At 36.3% G+C, this 23,017-nt stretch overlaps 1 pseudogene; it reads left to right on the forward strand.

The window, feature by feature from the left end:
• Positions 1 to 21,275: 21,275 nt before the first annotated feature.
• LOC137241599 (T-complex protein 1 subunit eta-like) lies at positions 21,276 to 22,721 on the forward strand (annotated as a pseudogene).
• The last annotated feature ends 296 nt before the right edge of the window (positions 22,722 to 23,017 follow it).

Here is a 23,017-nt window from a genome sequence, read left to right on the forward strand (position 1 = left end):
CGCAATGAAACCATCCTGACATGGATCGACTATTTTATTTATAGCGAATGATACTTTGTTTTTAACTACCTTTTCAAAAAGTTTTGAGCATGTTGACAGTTTGGATATTGGCCTATAATTCTTTACTTCATTTTTATTGCCTGACTTGAAGATAGGAGTGATAGACACCAGCTTCCAGCGATCAACAAAAACTCCAGACGATAGGGAAATATTGAAAATGTGGCACAGTGGCGCACAAAGAGAAATACTACACTTCCTAAATAAAAAAGAGGACAATCCATCAATATCATTTTTGATTGAGGTCTGTAAGGAGGATATACCCAAGATAATATCGGTCTCAGACATGGACAGAGACGCAAAGTCTAAAGGTTTGGGGCTATCAGTAAGATACCTGTTATCAAAGTTATCGGCCTCAACAACAAACATAGATTTGAAAAAATCAGCAAAAAGGTTTGCCGAATCGACCAAACTGTTGGAGCAAATGTCATTAAATTTGACACAGGTAGGTATATTAGAACAACCTTTCTTTGAACGAACATAGTTCCAAAAAGATTTAGGATTAACTTTCAACTCATCTTCAACTCTAGAAACGTATTTGTTGTACAAAAACTTATCAAGAACATTGAACTGCGTCATGTAGGAAGTATACTGATCTTTAAAAACAGTATCGCTGGTATCCTTGTATAATTTAAAGTACTTAATTCTTTGATTTTTCAACTTTCTCAACCTAGTATTGTACCAGGGTAGTTTGTGAACTTTAACTGGTAGGAGAGAAAGATTCCTACTGAATATGTCAGCCATCTTTAGCAGAAAAATGTCGAAACATTCAGTTGCATTTTTAGCAAAGAAAATAGATGTCCAGTCTATTTCAGATATGAGAGAGTTTAAGGATTCGTAATTTGCATCCTTAAAGTTATAGGCGGGCTCAATTATTATTTATATTGTTTTTCGGCACTAGGTCGAAGAATTCAATAGATAAATATAGGGCTACGTGATGCATATCTGATTTATATATAGGAAACACACATTCAGTCAAGTGAGTTATGAGGTTCTCATCGACAAAAATTAGGTCCAAAATATTGTTTAACTGGTTCACGAAACTGTTAATCTGAATTAAATTGGCACTAAAAAGGGTGTCTAAGAAATTAATCTCATGGGGATGATGAACATTAGTAGGTGTTAAGATATCATCTTCTAGTAATTTCGACCAAACAACCTTGCTGAGATTAAAATCTCCGAGGACGCAAAAATTACTATCAACATTATATTCATATAGGTCAAATATATTATTAACAAGAGCAAAGTACAGCAAATCTGTGCTGCAAGGCGGACTGTAAGAAACGCAGATAAATAAATTGCCAGAAGGCCCAGTAATACAGACACAAAGCTGGTCCAAGAGAGAGTCATCGTTAGAAAGCGGCACAAAAGAAGAGAGAAGAGAACGCCTTACAGCAATTAACACCCCACCGGCTCTGAGATGCCCTGTTTTGATAGGGTCTCTATCCTTTCGATAAGTTTGAAACAGACTTTGATCAAAAAATTCTGAGTCAGAGAAGTCATTATTAAGCCAAGTCTCAACAATGACGTAGACATCATAGTCGCACCGTGAAGTGGCTAAAAATATATCTTTAGATTTCGTTCTCAACCCAGATATATTCTGATAATAGATATTTATACTTTTTTTAATATTACCGCATATAGCTAAGGTTTTGCAGTTGAGCCCTGTGCTGTTTGAAAAAAACGGAATGGTTTAATTTTGACGTCCGATGGTCATAGCGAAGACTCAAGAAGCTTATTATATATTGAAGGCGAGACTCCAAGTTTAAAATTACATCTTGATAACAAACTCGAGTCTGCATCTTTCTTTATTAATTTAAAACAATGAATTAAATATACGATCTCAGATCCTCCTCAGTAGTATCCCCCTCAAATCTTGACACGAATATCGATTTTTTTGGAGGGACTATAACCAACTTCCTAGTTCCAGGCTCAGTCGCCTGCGAACGGTTAGCAGGTTCAATATTTTTTCTAGCTGCTGGTTTTGTTGGAGGTGTCTTTGATGTTGAAGGCTCCACTGTAAGTGGACTTGTAGATGCTAAGTTTATTAATTCTATTGTGCTGGGTGAGGGAACCATTGGGTTCTGGATGTTTTGAACGGGGTCTAGGGTCAGTACGCCAGCAGAGACATCAGTTCGTTTTCGTTTGCTGTCACGACTGTCGCTATTAGCATTAGCAGCTGAATCGGTAATACATTTAAAAGTTTTAAACAAGTTTTCATAATACTTGAATTTATCCCCCAATGTAGAAAGTTCCTTGCCGATTTCGGAGAATGCGTTCCGGGTATGTTTGAAAAGCTTAAAAATATCCACTTCCGTCGATCTGCATTTCAAGCACGACCAACGCACGCCCTTGTTATCGTTGATCGCATCACACACCCTTGCTGTCAAACTAGCGCACTTCATATGAGCAAGCTCATCACAAAGCCAGCACGACACGAAACGCTCGGTATCACCTTTCACTTGGCAGTTAACAAAGTTGCAAGACATTTTAGGTTAAAGTAAAAATGTATTAAGTAGACGGAGGCAGTGAAAATAGTTTGGAGACCACAGTAAGAAAATCGCTGTTTGAGCAGTTTGAAGATCACTGTATGAGCAGTTTAAGATCGGATTAACTGACGCTTAACAACACACATTGCATACAGCTGTGACAGTGAAAAGAAAATGAAATAAATGTGCACGAGCAAATAACAATTGAAAACTGAAAAAAAATAAATGCCAATCAAATGCAACAACAAATATGCAAAGTGACTCGGCAAATATGTATGTATGTATATATACAATTGATCAATTATTTTTAAGATACAATTTTTTTTAGTAAAGAAAAGCAGAACTTTAAATTGCTGAATGCAGTACACAACGTGTTTACACTTATTTTTAGCACAATAATTATTTAAACAAACAAATTTATTGATTTAAAACAAAATAAGGCACAGTAGAAATCAAAACACAACTTCACAGCTTGACGTTTTACAAATATAATTATTGTAGAGAGATCTATTCAAATTATTAAAAGTCCTTGAATAGTGCCTATATTTAGCAAAGAATGTGTGATTCTTGGTACATTTAAATTTTTAAGATATTTGTTCTTCAGGTTCATCAGTTCTCTTAAGTCCTTACAGTACCACGGCAATTTGTAAGGTCTTTTCTTTCGTACCGGAATCTTATCCAAGCAGTGGTTGAACAAAATATTTTTAAAACCGAAAAACTTTCTGAGGTGTCAAGACTCCCAAGCAACTCCTCCAAATTTATTTCAAACAAGAAATTGTTAAAAGAGTCGAAATCACACAAGGAAAAGTTAAAAATTAGTCTGTACTCAGAAATAAAAATAAAATTTTATAATCAGAGGTAGGTGATGCCTGTCCTTATGAGTAATTGGATTCACACACTCACTAACTTCGCAAAAAATGTTATCACTTACGAATATAAGATCTAGAAGCCTATTAAGAGCATTGGAATATTCATTAATTTGACATAAATTAAGACTAAATACATTATCGATAAAGTACAATTCATGATTTGAAACATGATTATTAGGAGTGAGACCATAGTTAGAAGAGTTATTCGACCAATTAATATTACAAAGGTTAAAGTTACCTAGCACGCAGAGATGATTATCGTTCAAGTTGTTTAGAGCCAAAGATACAATATTATCAACATGTGCCTTGTAAAGCTCAAATGTACTGCCGGGTGGCGCGTACGACGCCAAAAGATATAGAGAGCCTTGCGTAGTAGACCCATTTATACAGATGCAAATCTGATCAAGCAAAGAGTCCCCATTATTAAGTGGGACTACACTGAAAGAAAAAGACTGGTAAAATCAACCGAAATATGGGTCAATTCAATCGAAATTTCTGTTAATTTTTATCCATCGCAACAAGATGTTGAATCAACTGCGCACAAATCGTTGATTCGTAATTAACCGTTTTAGTAGTCAAATGAAACAAAAAAGTTGTAGCGACAGCTTTGTACGAAAGTAACTATGTTGCCATATACATAAATAAATAAATGTAAGGCGCGATAACCTCCGAAGAGATCTAAGGCCGAGCTTCTCATCCAATTTGCGTCGTGTTCCTCTTGATTTTCCCTACAAATTGGCCGGAACGGACCTACATGTTTTATGCCGACTCCGAACGGCATCTGCAAGGCAGATGAGTTTTCACTGAGAGCTTTTCATGGCAGAATTACACTCGGAGCGCTTGCCAAACACTGCCGAGGGGCGACCCCGCTTAGAGACCCCGCTTAGAGAAATTTTCTTCTAATTGAAAAACCTTATTTCTAAAATTTTGATGTCGCTTTGCCCGAGGTGCGAACCCAGGACATATGGTGTGGTAGGCGGAGCACGCTACCATCACACCACATTTGCCATATACATGCATACGTAAATATGTGAATACATAAATACGCATGCTTTCTACATATCCATAAATATGTACACACTTACTAAGCGAACTTCAATTGGGCTTACATCAAATATGCTGGTACACATTAAACATTATACACTTTATTATTTTGTTTTATTAAACGCACTTTCACCAAATTTTAAATTTTATAATTTATTTAATTTATAGTTTTGAACTTCGCTTTTCAAATAGAAATGAAAATAGTAGTCACAAAACTGATTCTCAATTCTTTCAGTTGCAACTCGGCTCATTCTCAATTTCATCTCTCGCATGTAGTTGCCACAGTTGATTGCTTCGAACAAAACTTGTAGTATAAATGTTTGACATAACAATTTAAATAAAGAACTTGTAAGTTATAGAAAAGTAAAGAATCAAATCGCTAGAAGGTAATTCACCACTGGAATAAGTTTACATGTAATTCGGCAAGTTTAACTTTCGTGACACTTTAAGTTGAAACGATTCCAAAACAACTCAAACTTTTATGTTGTCGGAAACATCAACATTAAAAAAGGATGTTTTTTATTATCTTATTAAATTCGTTCGCGTGAGTCAAAATTCGTAAAAACTTGAACAAAATATTACTAATTTTGGAAAAATCCTGTTCGTTCAAACAAAACTTTTGCAACAAGAGGGCAAATTTTGCATTTCGCTTGGAGGAGAAGTTGCAAAATTGTACCTGATAAATAGGTGTCCCGGTAACTCATAACTTTTTGCACATTAAATTCAAAAAAGGGTTTTCCGTTTTGTTTTGATAACTGAAAAACTAGTTTTTTTGTTGTTTTCCCATTTTATGTGTTTTTTCGATTTGGTGGTTTTCTTATTTTGGTATTTTTTTTAAGAAGGGGCACCATCGTCATAAGTACAAAGTAGAGAGCGCAGTGTGCATAAAATTCCTTTTGAAATTTGCTCATGTATTGACTGTTGATCGCTGTTGAAATGACCAGTGAGATCAGTTGTGTTAACAGAAAAATCAATTAGATTGATTAGGGATCTGTCAATTTTACAGAATTTTGATAAATTAAGAGCGGCAATTTCTCTTCTGTTGAAATGACTAAACTAATTTGTTCGCTTGACAAATGGCAATTTTGAGAAATTTAAGTTATATTTTAATGAGGATTGGTTTATGAATAAAACTAAAATAGAAATTCCACTCGAGTGCCGGTGGCTACTCTCCCTCTGGAACAAATTTGCTCTTCCAATTTCTGGGAAAAGCTTTTCCCCTATACAATTAATAGCAGATATCGAACAAGGTATACAGACAATAACAGAAGATAAAGATAAAGATATGGCCAGGTGCAAATTTGCCAACAGGGTTCATACCTACAAAAATAAACTAAAGAACAGTCCCAAAGAAAAGTTCATCTTACAAATATACGAAGAAACTAAACGATTTATAACGAAGCAGAAGGATTCCATTGTAACCACAAATGCGGATAAAGGGAATAGGACAGTAATGATGTACAAATCCGACTATAAAAAAAAATGAAAGACCTCTTGGACGATAAACACACATACAAAACAATTAGAACGAACCCTACCCAAACTTTGTTGAGGAAGAACAACAAAATCGTGAGTGACCTTTACCAAGCCCAAACCATAAATATAAAGCAAAAGCTATCCTTAGTATGCCCAGAGGCTACAGCTTCGAAACTTTATGGATTACCGAAGGTCCACAAAGAGAACATTCCGCTGCGGCCTATTTCGTCTTCGATAAATGCACCTTGCTCGAAACTATCAAAATACGTAGGAAGTATTCTTAAAAACGTTATCTCTGAAGAAGTTAATATAAAAAGTTCAATGCAACTTAAAGAAAGTATTAACAAGTAAGGAAGGCTAAGTTCGGGTTTAACCGAACATTACATACTCAGTTGAGAGCTGTGGAGACAAAGTAAGGGAAAATCACCATGTTGTAAAAAGAACCTAGGGTAGCACTGGAATTTGTTTGTATGACATGTGTATCAAATGGAAGGTATTAAAGAGTATTTTAAGAGGAAGTGGGCCATAGTTCTATAGATGGACGCCATTTAGGGATATCGCCATAAAGGTGGACCAGGCTTGACTCTAGAATTTGTTTGTACGATATGGGTATCAAATGAAAAGTGTTAATGATAATTTTAAAAGGGAGTGGGCCTAAGTTCCATAGGTGGACGCCTTTTCGAGATATCGCCATAAAGGTGGACCAGGGGTGACTCTAGAATTTATTTTGTACGATATGGGTATCAAATGAAAGGTATTAATGAGTATTTTAAAAGGGCGTGGGCCTAAGTTCTATAAACGGACGCCGTTTCGAGATATCGCAATAAAGATGGACCAGGGGTGACTCTAGAATTTGTTTGTACGATATGAGTATCAAATGAAAGGTGTTAATGAGTATTTTAAGAGGGATTGGGCCTTAGTTCTATATGTGGACGCCTTTTCGAGATATCGCCATAAAGGTGGACCAGGGGTGACTCTAGAATTTGTTTGTACTATATGGGTATCAAATTAAAGGTGTTAATGAGTATTTTGAAAGGGAGTGGGCCCTAGTTCTATAGGTGGACGCCTTTTCGGAATATCGTTATAAAAGTGGACCAGGGTTGACTCTAGAAGGCGTTTGTACAATATGGTTATCAAACGAAAGGTGTTAATAAGTGTTTTAAAAGGGAGTGGGCCTTAGTTCTATAGGTGGACGCCTTTTCGGAATATCGTTATAAAAGTGGACCAGGGGTGACTCTAGAATGCGTTTGTACAATATGGGTATCAAATGAAAGGTGCTAATGAGTATTTAAGAGGGCGTGGGACTTAGTTCTATAGGTGGACGCCTTTTCGAGATATCGCCATAAAGGTGGACTAGGGGTGACTCTAGATTATGTTTGTACGATATGGGTATCACATGAAAGGTGTTAATGAGTATTATAAAAGGGCGTGGGCCTTAGTTCTATAGGTGGACGCCTTTTCGAAATATCGCCATAAAGGTGGACCAGGGGTGACTCTAGAATTTGTTTGTACGATATGGGTATCAAATGAAAGGTGTTAATGAGTTAGTTCTAGTTCTATAGGTGGACGCCTTTTCGAAAGGTGTTAATGAGTATTTTAAAAAGGTGTGGGCCTTAGTTCTATATGTGGACGCCTTTTCGAGATAGAGCCATAAACGTGGACCAGGGGTGACTCTAGAATGTGTTTGTACGATATGGGTATCAAATTAAAGGTATTAATGAGGGTTTTAAAAGGGAGTGGCCCTTAGTTGTATATGTGAAGGCGTTTTCGAGATATCGACCAAAATGTGGACCAGGGTGATCCAGAACATCATCTCTCGGGTACCGCTAATTTATTTATATGTGTAATACCACGAACAGTATTCCTTCCAAGATTCCAAGGGCTTTTGATTTCGCCCTGCAAAACTTTTCATTTTCTTCTACTTAATATGGTAGGTGTCACACCCATTTTACCAAGTTTTTTTCTAAAGTTATATTTTGCGTCAATATACCAATACAATTACCATGTTTCATCCCCTTTTTCGTATTTGGTACATAATTATGGCATTTTTTTCATTTTTCGTAATTTTCGATATCGAAAAAGTGGGCGTGGTCATAGTCGGATTTCGGCCATTTTTTACACCAATACAAAGTGAGTTCAGATAAGTACGTGAACTGAGTTTAGTAAAGATATATCGATTTTTGCTCAAGTTATCATGTTAACGGCCGAGCGGAAGGACAGACGGTCGACTGTGTATAAAAACTGGGCGTGGCTTCAACCGATTTCGCCCTTTTTCACAGAAAGCAGTTATCGTCCTAGAATCTAAGCCTCTACCAAATTTCACAAGGATTGGTAAATTTTGGTTCGACTTATGGCATTAAAAGTATCCTAGACAAATTAAATGAAAAAGGGCGGAGCCTCGCCCATTTTGAAATTTTCTTTTATTTTTGTATTTTGTTGCACCATATCATTACTGGAGTTGAATGTTGACATAATTTACTTATATAATGTAAAGATATTAACTCTTCTTTTAAAATTTGAATTTAAAAAAAAATTTGTTTAAAAAGTGGGCGTGGTCGTTCTCCGATTTTGCTAATTTTTATTAACCAGACATATAGTAATAAGAGTAACGTTTCTGCCAAATTTCATCATGATATCTGCAACGACTACCAAATTACAGCTTGCAAACTTCTAAATTACCTTCTTTTAAAAGTGGGCGGTGCCACGCCCATTGTCCAAAATTTTACTAGTTTTCTATTCTGCGTCATAAGTTCAACTCACCTACCAAGTTTTATCGCTTAATACATATTTGGTAATGAATTATCGCACTTTTTCGATTTTTCGAAATTTTTGATATCAAAAAAGTGGGCGTGGTTATTGTCCGATATCGTTCATTTTAAATAGCGATCTGAGTGCCCAGGAACCTACATACCAAATTTCATCAAGATATCTCAAAATTTACTAAAGTTATCGTGTTAACGGACAGACGGATAGACGAACGGATGGGCGGACGGACGGACATGGCTCAATCGAATTTTTTTTCGATACTGATGATTTTGATATATGGAAGTCTATATCTATCTCGATTCCTTTATACCTGTACAACCAACCGTTATCCAATCAAAGTTAATATACTCTGTGAGCTCTGCTCAACTGAGTATAAAAATATAACCATTGACGACGATGAAATCCGAATATCTCTAGACGTTGTATACTTGTTCTAGAGTTCTGTTTGAGAGAGAACAATTACTTTGTATACGATCGAACTTATTACCAACAAGCATGGGCAATCCTTTATCGAAAACTAAAGCTGACATTGTCTTAGAAAAGATTATTGACGACAGCATCTCCGAGCTGAGACTTAAAGATATTAATATCAAATACATAACCAAATATGTAGATGATATGTTCGCCATAGGCTAAAGACGTGGAAGAAATCCTCAAGACATTCAATGGACAACATACAAAAATACAATTCACCCTTGAAAAAGAAAAAGCGAACAAATTAGCATTCCTCGATGTAGAGATTCACAATATTGACAATAAGGTAAAAACTAATTGGTACAAGAAAGCCGCGGCATCATCCAGGATGATACATTGGATGGTATCCAAATAACATAATAGATACACTAACAACGACAGCAAGAAGTAAAACCAACCGAAAAAATGACAATGCACAAATAAACGAAAACAACAAGAAAACATATATTGGCTTTGCCTATATTCCAAAACTTACGGACAACAACACATTAACTAAAATTATAAAAAAACAGCAACTTTAGCTATGCACACAAACCACATCACACAATACACGGCATATATATAAGAACAAAAAACAAAATACCAAAAGAAGAACTATACAACGTAATGTATGAAATCCAGTGCAATGGCAAAGAAAGTGCAACAAAGTTTACATCGGCACAACAAAAAGATCATTAGGCATGCGAATATACGAACATAAACATGATGCAAAGAAGAACAAAAGCTCGAAGGCTCTCGCGCAGCACTTAACAGAAAACAAACACACAGCAGACTTTGGCAATACTAAAGTATTAGATGTGGAGAATAAAACGAGAAGAAGGATGACTTTAGAAGGCCTGCGAATACAACAACAAATACATAAAGCTATCAACTTTAAAGAGGACGTCGATAATATAAACTGCGCGTATTCGGCTTCGATCACATACAATGCGTGATGGTGACGGTAGAGGACGTGCAATATGCTCAATGTTTGAAAATGTATCTGTGTATTTATGTTTGCTATGTACATACTTATATGTTGTGGTAAAAATATTATTATTCGAATTTTAAATGTTAAATGTCGTAAGTGTTACATGTCTCAAGTCAATGAATATTGGTTGTAATTTATTGTTTTCATATTTAGAAATAAATTCCTGATGAAGATGCGAATAAGCGTCGAAACGCGTAGGACCGTTATAGAACACAAATTGAAAAATCAAACCGGATATAACAAAAATTCACAACCAATATCTGTCAAGTTGCTTGACAAGGTCTTGCTTGAAAAAGAACCCCGCGACAAGCATGGTAATATCTATCATGATCCCTATTCCTTAATAGATATTGACGGCGTTAACGTCACGATAATTGATGACAAAACGAAAAAGGAAAAAATAGTTCATAAAAATAGAATACGGAAAATGAATTAAACCAAATTTAAATTAATAAAATTTAATTTCTATAGTTAATTTAGAAATAAAGTTTTTCTTCAATTTTTATACAAAACATGTCAAATTTTTTCAAACAAATTTAAGTCCTAATGGTACCTAAGAACTTTATTCTTACATTAGATTTAAAACATATCAACTTTAAGAAAAAAATGAAAATTATGTTAAATAAATTTATGTCCTACTGTAGAATTAGACTTTAGAATTCAATTCTTGAATTAGATTTAAAACATTCAAAAAAAACTTTAAAAAGACTGTTAATTTTTATAATAAAAATTACATCACTTTTGGTGAAGAAGAATTTGGCCAATTCTTCTTTTCCAAAGGGGGATGACTTAAGGTAACCCTTATGTTAAAGTGTTGCTTGATTGTAAAAGTCAATCAGGGCTTATGAAACACAGCTTGAAATCACAGTGAGGGTGAGCTTAACAACTGTCAGAAGAAATGACACCAGAGTATTTTCGCACATTGAAGAGACCGGTCGTAAATCATCATATCGTGTACAAATTAAATTAATATAGTATAATTTTGTCTGCTCCTCTTTTTTTGTAATATATTAAAAGTTTAATAAATAAATACACAGTGTGTATATTTTAACTAAACGGTCTATAAACAATTTATTTCCACGATAGAATAACGTGCGTGGGTGTAAGCTAGTGCAAGTAATTGCACAATTTTCAACAGAAGACATCATCCAGCAAACACATGGCGACCACCTTGGGCAAACCAACAATGGTTATCTTACAGCGCAATTAATTAATTTTTCACAGTAAATGCAAGCAATTAAACAAACAGAATCGGTTGCGGGAATTTATCGGCATTAAAAACGACGACGGCCGATAACAATTCGGCGATCGGATGAAATGTGCACATGCTCATCTAAATACATGTGTTTATTTTTATCGTAGGATTGCGACCGGCTGTGTCAGCGTACCGTTAGGGCTGCAAGCAAGTTATAAAAATTGTGCAATTTTCACATTACACTGAAATATTTATCAAATATTGCATTTGTTCCAGAAAAAATATTAATTGATGTATTCAGATTGATATACGAAATGAAATTTTATTGGGATATCGAAGAAAAGGAATATAATTTCGAAATAAACTTATTGAGTTATTTCAAAGTAACATATATTCAATTGGCTCTTCCTTAAACACAGCAACGTCGAATAAGGAATATGTATAATATCACCAATTTCGGTGAAGCTGGAACAAATAATTCCATCAACGGGTGGCACAACTCCATTTGAAGTGCGTGTCTTAACATATTTAATTTCATAAATAAAATAAAAAAGAAACAGGTAATAACAAATACAGAACTGCATCAATTTTCAGCTGGAGGCGAACCATATCGAAAACGCAAGAAAAAATATAAGTATTTCGATTAGATCTTTGTTTAATATTGCAAATCCATTCGAAAAAGATAAGCGCGAAAACGACTTAATTAATTACATGCTCGACATTGCACACAATTTAAAATTCTCTACAAATAAATAAACGTTTCTGAGTTTTGAGAAAAATTAATTTTTTTTCCGCCGTCTGATTACTCTCTGAATTTTGGCTAAATTCTGAAATTTGACTTCTGAATTTTGACCTCTGAATTTTGCCTTTCTGAAAAGAGGCTTCTGAATATTGTTGCCTGACAAAATGGGTTTCTGGATTTTTTTCTTCTGAATTTATGGGGGCATCTCATAACAGACCTCTGATTTAAGAGGCCGCGCCTCCCAGGGGCATAAGGAGTAAACTCCGAAAGCGCTATGAAAAAATGCGTCATCTAAGAAATCGGGGTTTTGAACACAATGAGCATAAACAAGCCGCCAGCCTCATCTACAATAATAATTGAATAAATATAAAACGCTATAACCTCCGAAGAGATTGTACGATCTTCTATCCCAATTTTCATAGTGCTGCTTTTATTTTTTTCCTAAAAAATTACACGACGGGACCTTCATGTTTTATGCCGACACCGAACGGCATCTCCAAGGCAGATGAGTCTTCACTGAGAAGCTTTTCATGGCAGAAATACATTCGGTGTGCTGGCAGAATCACTGCCGAAGGGGAATCGGCTTAGATTTGAAAAATCTTGTTTCTAAATTTTTGATGTTGCGTTGCTTGGGCTTAGACCCCAGATCTTCGGTGTGGTAGGTTCAACTGGCCGGTCAAGAGGTCAGTAGGAGGAGCACGCTACCACCACACCATGGTGGCCTCATCCACAGAGAGTCGCCCAATTCCAATTCCGGTAATTGCCTGGCAAACCCCGTTCTCAGAGATCAGTACCCAAAACTCGCAGTTGGGGAAAACAGACTGCCCAGGGACTCTCACTATTAAAATAAATCTGTCTGGTGAAGTCGGTATTTTATATTCCACATGTGAGGAAATTGAGATGACAGAGGTTGAGGAAGTGGGAGTTGAAGGGGGTGGGATTGGAGGTGGGAGAAAGATATAAGGGATGGACCAGAATGAAACGAATAAAAAGGAGATGCAAAATTTTTAAGTACTTTCTTTTTATATATGGACCAAAAGAACAAAGACGTAATATTGTTGAACTATGATATTAAAATTTTAACATAACCACTGGAAACATTTTTATGACGAATATAAAGTATGTATATATAGTTTTTGAATCTTTTTTTAAATTTTCACAATTCCTGGACCACCTAGCAGAATTTTTTCACTCATGTGGCTTCGTCATCGTCTAGCTATGCAGGAAGTTACTCTAATAGCGGTAGCAAGGGTCCACATGTTGTAAATGGACTACACTGAACCAAAAAAGTGCATGGTTACTAAGAAAAAGGGTGTATATTTTAAGAAATGCTCATTGAAAACCTCTCCAAAAACAGTATTCATAGAATTTAAGGATATAAATACATTAAGATATTCATGAAATTTATTTTTAAGAATATTTCTTAAATTTCAAGGAAAAGTTCTTATTTTCTAAGAAATTGCATTTCATAAAAATTATGTAATTCTTCCCTAAATTTAAAGAAAATAAATTTTAAATTTTAAGAAAATATTCATGCAATAAAAGAACTCATTCTTAGAATGCATTAATTCGTTCTTAAATTGTGTGATATTATTATTATGATTTAAGAAACATTCCTTAAATTTTAAGAAAATATTCATACAATATAAGAACTCATTCTTAGAATGCAAGAATTCGTTCTTAAATTGTATGATGTTATTCTTATGATTAAGAAACATTACTTAAATTTTAAGAAAATATTCATACAATATAAGAACTCATTCTTAGAATGCGTGAATTCGTTAAATTGTATGATCTTATTCTTATGATTTAAAAAACATTCCTTAAATTTAAGAAAATATTCATACAATATAGGAAATCATTCTTAGAATGCATGAATTCGTTCCTAAATTGTATGATGTTATTCTTATGATCTAAGAAACATTCCTTAAATTTTAAGAAAATATTCATAGATTATAAGAATCCATTCTTTAAATGTATGTAACTACTTTTACCTTATATGAACACGTTCAAATTAAGTATTAAAACATTATTTGAATTAAATAAATATATGGCATATTGTTTAAAATTCATGAAAGTTTTAATGCATTAACAAAAATCAATATTTGTATGTAGTTTTTGAAATAGTTAATATATAACTCATTTAACAAAGGATAATGTTTATATGTAATTAGGAACATTTCGTATTGAAAATACTTTTAGTTTGAAATTCAAATACTTTGATTAAATTGATACATATACTTTCATTAACAAAAGGTAATATTTATATGTAATTAGGTACAAATGTATTCCATCAGTTACGAGCACCAATATTTGGTCAATTAATGTTTTTAGGCATAAACTGTTTCCGTGTTTTTTTAAATCTTCAGCTCTTACAACTACCGCTAGAAATATGCTACCTAAATTAGTTTCGTCAAGAGGAGAGCACGGAAATGAATAGTAAAGGTTTGAAACAGAATGTTTTGAAGCATGGGATCCTAAAGGGTTATTTACTTCTATGTCATCAATGTACAAAAAGTATGGTATTAAAATTTTATTTGGGTATAGGTAAATTTTTTTCTGCCATAAAGGCAATGTTAGCCAAAATTTTCGATATAAGGCATCGCAACCATTTTGGATTGTTTTTCCAAATTTCAATTCTCCTTTATTTAAGGTGAAAATGTTTGTTTCATGTATAAAACTCTTCTGCAAATCATCAACAATAACTTTTCCCTTCAAATTTTGAAATAGCTTGTATTCGGATTTGAATGGCTCTAATAAGTTTGTACATTTTTACACAAAAGCCAAAAACTCTCTTTTAGCTTCTAAATTAGCTTTCAGTTTTTCATTTATAATTTGTTTAAGTACTTCTAAAATGGGATTGAATAATGGAGTTTGCAACGAATTTTTAATGTCACACACATCTTTTCTGGAAAAATTGGCTTTCGAATGAAGATAAAGTATAAACTTTAAAGCGTTTTCGTCTAAATTAATAGATTCTCTTGGTTCTTGGGGAGCACCAGAAGCGTTTTCGTCTAAATTAATAGATTATGTTGGTTCTTGGGGAGCACCAGGAGCGAAAGTAAATTTATTTATAGAATTAGACGAGAAAAAATTAGTCCCATGGCGTTCTGAAGCTGTTTCAGGTTATAGTGGTGGCTCCTTTATTGAATATGGCATATTTGTCGCATGTCCTTCTGGTATTGATGTAGATGAAGTTGCCTCCGTATGACTTTTTGTTGGTTCCGATAAAGTTGAAGTCTTTATTCGTTTTCCAATGTATCTTTTGATGTGACGTTTGTAGGAATAAGAACGCCTAAAGGGGTGACGACAATAAGCACAACGATATTCAACGAATTCTTAGAGTTTATGCATTTTTTTCAAGTGAAACATCAAAGTTTCAGTAACGAAAAGTTTTCTGCACATAAAAAACACTTAACCATTGTACGGAGCTCTCACAAATTAATTTTTCAAAAGTAAATTCAGTGTTTCTTAGGAGATATTCTCGCGTCACTTGCATAAGTGCAAATAAATTATGTATTGTCAACCGATCTGGCATCGCCCTCTGACCGGCAATGCGAAGAAGAAGAAGATATGCATGAAATATGAAAATGGTTTTCTATGTAATAGAACAGTCTATAACATGTGCTTGAAACGTGCGATTGTCCGTAAATTAAACGGTATTGAAACTAACATTTTTTTATATTTTATTTATTTGGAATATATTTCTTTTGACTCGGTAGGTCCTGACAATAGTCAGAAGCGGTATGAATACCAACGCCAATGTTAAATTCAGTGATTGGAAAATGGACAAATTACGCGAAAAACTACGTGAATTGGATTTGCCATGCAACGGCAAAAAAGCGCAACTCGTAGAAAGATTGCTCGAACATTTCGCGGAAGAACCCTACGCTAGCGCCGTGAACGAAAGCCTGCAAAACGTTGCAGCACAATTCGGTACAGCAGCCGCGAATGCTACTGTGTGTAGTGAAGCAAGTGTTCCTCTTTGCCAATCTTCGCCATTTGCTCCAACGACGATGCATGGTGCTGCCGTCATGGCACCAGTGCAGTGGGAGGCAGAGCGACGTGTACATTGGGGCGCAAATATTGACGATATGCTACCGACGCATAATGGTACTTCGATAGTGCGCCCAGAAATACCGATGCAAAGTGACATGCTAAGACGCGCTCAATCGGCTGACACAATTGGTCGTCAGTATTGGGGTGCTCCTTCCACGAATTTGAAAACGACGCAATTTAGCAGCACAGTCAGCAGCGCATACGTTTCTCTGCCTGACGATTGCTGGCAGAGCAACATGCAGCCGAGAGCTACTGTTGCTAGCCATTATTTCAATTTCAACGAACGCACACATAAATATGCTGTGTCCAGCAAGCAGTGTGAGTGTACATCAGCAGTGGCTGATGGAACAAGTAATTGTAGTTACATACATGGGCATGCTAAAAATTCAATAAGGGTTGGTGGTACAACAAACAGCGAGTATATAGTGCCACCGGCAAGTGAAGGAAGTGCTTTTCATAATATACATACACATACGGGCAACGCGGCGCCGTATATGTCGCATTTTGAAACAAATAATTATAATCGTGGTAATGCTAAGCCGAATATGTATGCTAATAACGAGCAGAGGTTTAATGAAAGACCATATTATATATTATTATTATATATATAGAAAACAATAACGTCGCTTTAGTTTGTGAAACGTATCGAACAATTGCGAAGTGCCTACGGTTGGGACGATAAGATTTTATTATATGCAGTGCAAACAAAATTAGAAGGTGTGGCAAAATTATGGATTGATTCGGGTCGCGAAATATTTATAAATTGGCAACACTTTGTTAACGAATTTTTCAAAAAATTTCCGTCAATAATTCCAGCTGATGTTCATATGGAGCTGATGAACATGCGTAGGGCGTACAACGAAAGTGCAGAAACATTCTACTACAAATGTATTGCGGTCGGACGTCGTGGTAATATTGACGACAAATCGTTGGTTAAATATATAATAAACGGTGTTAATGACACAGATATGAAAAAAGGTATTTCGAGTAAGAGATATACTACGTGTAACGAATTATTAACCGCGATTGTAAACTATAGCGCGTATAAAAAAACGAAAGTTGTTGCGAACACAAAAAACTCCCCGTCGGTGTAGTCGAAGGCGAAGAAAAGTGAAAAACAAAACAAAACAATAATTTGCTACAATTGTCTTAAGCCTGGACATTTGTAGCGTGAATTTCCAGAGCCGCAGAAACGAAAATCTGAGGATAATGATAAAAACAAAAGTCATGTAAAAGTTACTTGCAATGCAAACGAAAGCATTGAAGACGGTTTTACGATTAAGAAAATAAAAGTGAACAGGTACAATGCAAGTGCATTTGTTGATACTGGAAGCAAGCGTACACTGATAAAAAATCATTGGCAAACAAAATCGGAAATAATAAAGAGTGCTGTGTGATACTCAAAGGTTTTGCTGGTGGTCAGTATCAATGTACTGCGAAGTTAGAAGCAGTTTTGAAAATAGACGGAAGCGATTGCACAAGTGAAATGCTAATCGTTGACGATAATATGATCATTGATATATTTGTGTTGAGTTCTAACGAAAACAAATTTGTGATCGAAGGTACAAATATGTGGTTGATTAAAAAGAACAAGAACAGTGTTATGAAAATAACAGACGGTGAATTCGGTAACTTAAACGAACTGTTGAAAAAATTCGAAAACTGTTTTGCGGAAAAGAAAACTGTGGGGAAAACCAATTTGGCGAAAATCTAGATTGCACTATCGTCGGATGTGCCGATATGAAACCATATCGAATTCCATTAGCGCGAAGACCGGTTGTGAAAGAAATAATAAATGATTTATTACGGTGCGAAATTATTAGACCGTCCAATTCTTCGTGCGCGTCACCTATCGACAATTGAATCATATTACAGTGAAGCAACCGTTCCCAATGCCTGTAATTGATGAATTATTTGCTCAACTATCGGGTAATAAGTACTTTACGAATTTAGATTTTAATATGGGATATCACCAAATAGAGGTGGATGAAGACTGGCGACGGTATACTGCATTCGTGACGACAGAAGGGATTATGAATACAACCGTATTCCATTTGGGCTAGTGAATGCCCCGGCTGTATTCCAAGAGGCCATGAATAAATTGATTAAACAGTGCGCGGAAAGCAACATAATCGCGTATTTGGATGACGTTATCATCCCGAGCCACTCTGTCGATGAGGCTGTTCGAAAACCAGAAGACTTTTTACGTGTCGTGAAATCGAACGGGCTAACATTGCGATTAGATAAATGTAATTTTCTTAGTGAAGAAATAAATTTCCTGGGACGATTTCTCGGTTTGACAGGGTTCTTCCGGAAATTTGTTGAAAATTATTCGTTGATCGCGCGGCCGTTAACTAAACTTACGACAAAAGCTGCTGCTTTGGGGTGATTGCCTACAGTCAGAATTCACTACGTTGATAGATAAGCTTTGTGCTGAACCAGTATTAGTGCTATATGACTTTAAAGCACAGCATCAAGTCCACACCGACGCTAGTAGGGTGGGCATTGCGGCAGTCCTTCTGCAGGCGGAAGCTGAAGGTGGCGAATGGAAAGCGGTAATGTATTATAGCCGACATTGCACCCCGTCTGAATCAAACTACCACAGCTGCGAACTGGAAGTGCTGGCGGTAGTCGAGGCCCTACAACGTTTTCGTATTTACTTAGTAGGTAAGTTGTTTAAAATTATAACAGATTGTTCTGCTGTTTCTGCGTTGAAGGCAAAAACACCAGTCATACCACGTATTGCTAGGTGGCTGGTACGATCAATAGAGTATAACTACGAAATAATTCATCGAGCTGGGTCACGTATGGCTCATGTTGACGCGCTAAGTCGAGCGCCGACTGAATCTGAACCGATAATGCAGGTTGAAGTTTTAGATGATGACTGGCTGTTGACCATGCAGGTCACGGTTTTGAGAGGTGTGACAGAGTCACCACAGTCAAAACAACTACAGAAAGAATCTAAGTTGCATAAAAATCGATTGTACCGACGATGTGGCGATAAATTACAAAAGGCGTACGCTGGCGAGTAGTTCGACATTGTCACGACGAGTTAGGTCATTTTGGGGTGGAAAAGACGATGGAAAGGGTTCTCCAGAATTTTTGGTTCCCTCGTATAAGAAAATATGTCAAAGACTACATATCTTCATGTATTGATTGCCGCTACAACAAAGTAAAAGTGGGCAAACCTGAGGGGGTGCTCTACATTGAACCAACCGAACCGGTTCCGTTTCGACTTTTGAATTTGGATCATTTGGGTCCGTTTATTAAAAGTAAGAAAAGGTATATGAATATCCTCGCCGTCATGGATGGGTTCAAGAAATACTCGATCGTGAAACCTGTTCGAAATACAAAGACTCTGCCTGTATCGCAGACGTTAAACGAAGTATCCAGTTTTTTCTGGTTGCATGCACGACTTGTCACTGACCGTGGAACCGCACTTACCTCTAAGCAATTCAGTCAATATTGCGAAGATAATGGTATACAGCATATAAAAACTGCCGTACGTACCCACGCTCTAATGGTCAGGTGGAGCGTGCAAACCAGCTCATACTAAACTATTTACGAACTTCGACATCGAATCCCAAGGATTGGGGTGAGCAACTACGTAAGCTACAGTGGTGTGTTAAGACACAGAAAAGCGCGGCGACGAACTTCACACCCAACGAATTGGTATTTGACTTGAAACTGAATGATATCACGCGTAATAAACTAACTGCCGGTATGTCGAGGCCGACAACGAGATATCCATCAGTGAGAAAGGAAATATGGCGCTGATGTCTATACAAGCACATCGAACTAAGTAGAAAGAGCGTTTCGACAGTAAACATAAAGCGCCAACCAATTACAGAGTCGATGACCTGGTTCTAGTACGCAACGAACCTGCTGCAACTGGGGAATCCCAAAAACTTGAACCGAAGTTCCGAGGACCATACGTTATTTCAAAAGTCTTTGGAAACATCGATATCTACTTCGTGATCTTGATGGTATACAGGTGAGTCAGAAAAAGTTCACCTCCGAATATTCGTCTGACAAACTTAAACCTTGGTGTACCCTCCCTCCTGAACTTGATGGGTACGAAGACGACGACGAAGATGAATCTACGAACATCGAGACGATGTCATTGTCAGGAGGAGCCGAGCTGTCAACCGATCTGGCATCGCTCTCTGACCGGCAATGCGAAGAAGAAGAAGATATGCAATCATCGGTTGAAATATGAAAATGCTTTTCTATGTAATAGAACAGTTTGTAACATATACTTGAAACGTGCGGTTGTCCGTAAATTAAACGGTATTGAAACTAATATTTTTTTATAATTTATTTATTTGGAATATATTTCTTTTGACTTAAGTCCCGACAGTATACTAAACACGTTAACACAAAAACAGTTGTATCAGCGCTTTGTAAGAAAATGTTCTTTTAATCTATGAAATTTTCCTTAAAACCGGTACGCAGATCACAAGTAATTGCTCAAGAAAAATTTAGACTTTTGTCTTGCGTGAAAAATAGTAGTATGGAAGTAATTTTGACGTTTAAAAATCCACGGTGAATAGTGAAACAATCAAGAAGAAGAGCACATATACAAAAGAAATGTAAAGAATATCACTTCTCTTATTGGGGAAAGTATACGCAAACATATATTTTTAAATAATTTTCTGTCTAATAAATGTTATTTTTCTAGACTGGTCCTCAAATTGGTCAGCTACACCACCAACATCAATTGCAGGCTGCGTTAAATCTCCATACCATACCAGCAAACAGGTGAACAGCAAATGCCACCGCAACTGGGTCCAATGCCACGACAGTCTGGTCTAATAGAGTCACAATCCGGTCAAATACTACCTCAACACCCTACGCACCAGCCATTTGGTGGCCATGAGCAACATGGTCCTCCAGGTATGCCGCCCCATCTACTGGACCAGGTGGGGCAATGACACCACATCCAGTTATGCCAAGGTATATACCACAACAGAAACCGGGTTATGCAATGCCACGACAGCAGCAGCAACAACCTCCCCAGCCTGGCTATCTGTCAATGCCACAACAGCCGGACTATCCACCATAACCTGGTTATCCTCAACAGCCAGGTTATCCTCTACAACAACCAGGTGCACCAGGTGGTTGCATGGGTCAAATGATGCCACCAACACAACCTGGACAGGCGCCAATGCTTAGTCAGCCACCCATGCCGGGTCAGCCCTCAATACCCGGACGTCCTGTTTATAATGTATGCTAATACAACTAATATATTTCAAATATTGCTGATGATTATTTTTGTATTATTTTCTTTAGCAATTACCTGCACCTGGTACTGATATATATCAACAGCCGCAACAGTATGATCAAGCCCAACGCCGTTTAGATCTCGATCAGATGCCAAATCCGATAAGCGTTATCACTGAAAATCAAAATAGCGCTGGTGGTGCTTTTATTACTAATGAACAGGGTTTATTGCCAACATTGGTGACCACAAAATGTATGGTACAAGATCAGGGTAACTCCTCGCCACATTACGTTAGGTATTGATATTCGAAATTAATGTTTTGTTTGGCAATTACATTGATTTTTCTCCTTTGCAGGTTTTCTTTTTATTGCATACCTGCAACAGCTGATTTATTAAAAACAACAGCTTTGTCCATTACACTTACCGTCTCACCAATGGCACGCACGGTTGAGGGTGAATATGAGCCACCCATTGTAAATTTTGGTGAATTGGGTCCAATTAGATGTAATCGTTGCAAGGCTCATATATGCAATTTGTAGATGCTGGTCGTCGTCTCCAATGTCTTATGTGTAAAGTAACAACAGATTGTAAAAAAAATCTTTCACTTTTACTTGTGTTCATTGATCCATATTTTTTCTCAACAGTGCCAACTGAATATTTCCTACATTTGGGCCACACCGGACAGCGTGTCGAAAATATGAATGTCATGAACTTGTATTGGGTACATATGAGTTTTTGTGTAAAAAATGTTTGGGTACCGATAGCTCTCAAGGTAAACCTCAACTCATCTCCAACATCAATGCCTCGCAATCAATTGTGGACGCTATACGCACTACATTGGGTCCACGCAGTATGGACAGGCATATTGTTGATTCCAGTGGTAAGGCCACAATTTCAAATGATGGTGCAACCAGTATGAAACTATTGCATATTGTGCCAGCCGTAAAACTCTAGTCGACATCGCCACATCTCAAGACGCTGAGGTAAGTTTTTTGTTATATTAGAATGTGTAGAATAAAAATGTTTCTCTTATCAAGGCAGCGATGGCACCACTTCAGTAGTACTTTAAGCAGGTGAAATCTTAAAACAAGTTAAGCCATATGTTGAGGAAGGCGTGCATGCACGTATCATCATTAAAGCTATATGTAAAGCATTACAATTATGCATGACCAAAATATGACATGGCTGTACATGTAGAAGCGCCAATCAAAGGAACAACAACGTGCTTTATTGGAAAAATGCGCTGCCACAGCAATGTCCTCCAAACTTAGTCATCAACAAAAAGATTTATTTTCTAAAATGGTTTTGGACGCTGTACTTTCCTTTGATGAACCCAAAGTCATACAAAAAATATAAAATCGCATTATTAAATATAGAATTGGAGTTGAAGGCTTTTATTCAGTCTATAATTTTCTCTTTCAGACTATGTATGTATATACAAAGAAACACTAAAAACTAAAAATAAATATACATACAAACAGTGGCTCCGAAAACTATAATAGAAGCCACCTAAACAAAAGTTGCAAAAGTTACAAAGAATTAATCAGACTTTGAAAAACGGACATCAAAATTTGCACATTTTTTGGCAGAGGGTCTAGCAAATTTTTGAGTACGCAGTTTTGTAGCCCAATCAATTTCAGAATAATGGTGTA

The sequence above is a fragment of the Eurosta solidaginis genome, chromosome 2 (assembly GCF_040869045.1).
Source record: "Eurosta solidaginis isolate ZX-2024a chromosome 2, ASM4086904v1, whole genome shotgun sequence".
NCBI lineage: Eukaryota > Metazoa > Arthropoda > Insecta > Diptera > Tephritidae > Eurosta > Eurosta solidaginis.